Source organism: Felis catus, chromosome D2 (assembly GCF_018350175.1).
Source record: "Felis catus isolate Fca126 chromosome D2, F.catus_Fca126_mat1.0, whole genome shotgun sequence".
NCBI lineage: Eukaryota > Metazoa > Chordata > Mammalia > Carnivora > Felidae > Felis > Felis catus.
The window spans coordinates 19826889-19828715 of record NC_058378.1 but is presented as its reverse complement, the minus strand read 5'-3'; the positions used below and the strand labels follow the sequence as shown (position 1 = coordinate 19828715).

At 41.5% G+C, this 1827-nt stretch overlaps 1 pseudogene; it reads left to right on the top strand.

Moving 5' to 3' along the window:
* The first annotated feature begins 278 nt into the window (after positions 1–278).
* LOC101098089 lies at positions 279–1465 on the top strand (annotated as a pseudogene).
* The last annotated feature ends 362 nt before the right edge of the window (positions 1466–1827 follow it).

The following is a 1827-nucleotide window of genomic DNA, read 5'->3' as shown; positions in this document are numbered from 1 at the left end:
TGATGAATTCTGAGGTGATTTCAATGATCTTGGATCCTAATACTGGTCGCTGAAGAGTAACAGCTCTCCCTCTCCTGGCTTTAACTTTTCTCCCCATTTGTTATTTTCCTGGTTTCTTCTATCTATCATGAATCATAGATTTCAATAGAGCTTTTGAGTTTTTCAGTGTTTAACAGAATCTTAAGATTTTGCCTTGAAGATTGGAGACTATATTTCTGAATAAAGAAATTGGGCTTGATGGTCTTCTGCCTCGTGCTGCTGGAGTGATCAGGAGGATCATGTGTTATAATGGAGGATGCTGCAATGCTGGGGCAGATGGAAGGAGTCCCCCAAAACAAAGAGTTCAGCCGGTGACAGGGGCACTGGTGGAGCTCACACCAACCCCAGTGGCCTGGCCCTGGTGAGCCCCCACTACACCCACGGGCCAGAGACCCCTTTTACCTCCTAGCACTAGCAGACCATGTGCAGAAGGCTGATGAATTCATCCAAGCAAATGACACCAAGCTGGTGGTCATAGCTGAGCAAATCCAATATTGACAAGAATAAACAGGGGCGCCCGGGTGGCTCAGTCGGTTTAGCAACTACCACTCAGGTCATGGGTGGCTCAGTCGGTTTAGCAACTACCACTCAGGTCATGATCTCATGGTTGGTGAGTTAGACCCCACCTTGGGCCCTGTGCTGACAGCTCAGAACCTGGAGATTGCTTCAGATTCTGTGTATCCATCTATCTCTACCCTTCCCCTGCTCACAATCTGTCTCTTTCTCTCTCAGAAAATGAATAAACATTTAAAGAAATTGAAAAAAAAGAATAAACCAGGAAGGTATTGGAAGATGCTTGAACAGATGCTGACTTGCACCATGAAGCTTGTGATATAGAGGGGAAAAAATCTGGCAACATTTACTACCTTTATAAATTAGAGAGAAGTCAGCAGTATTTTTCTATTTATATATATTTTATATAAACATAAACATATATATAAGTATACCTATATATTCTTATTTATATAAATATAAATTTATATTTATATCTTTTATAAAAATGTTTCTATATATTTTTTGAGAGAGAGAGACAGAGCATGAGTGGTGGAGGGGCAGAGAGAGAGAGGGAGACACAGAATATGAAGCAGGCTTCAGGTTCTGAGCTGTCAGCACAGAGCCTGAAGCAGGGCTCAAACTTATGAACTGCGAGATCATGACCTGAGCCAAAGTCGGAAGCTTAACTGAGCCACCGAGTCACCCCTATTTATATCTATTTTCTATTTATTATTATTATCTAAAGGGATAGGGGACAAATTGTCCACATGACTTTCTTGGTACCTATAAGCTACAGCATGACCTGTCCTGGACTCCCTAAGAGGACAATGAGAAACAAGATGCTAAAATCAGCATAGTGGATAACTTGCTAAACCAGCCAGTGACCCTGCCTCCAAGCACTGAACTCACCTTCCAGGAACTGACTCACTGAGTGGACTCTGACAAACAGCTCTCATAGCAAAGACCATAACCTCCTTGTTGCCCTCATTCTCTGCTTTCATAGGAGGTTGCATGAGAATTGAGGTCTTGTAGGTGAATCATGAACTTGAAAGGAGACCCTGCATGAATATAAATGCTGTCATTATTATTTCTTTTAGTTATGATGGCAATGAATCATATCAGTCTCTTTTGTGATCCTTTCTGGGTCATAGGTACCCAATCAGTCACTTTCAGATTATTGGCCAGTGGTACTTTCCTTCTTTTTTATTTCCATATGTTCTCCCATTAGTCAGGCCATTAAAGAAAGAAGTTTCTTTTTCTCACATAAAGTTGGGTGAGGCATTAAAAAAAACT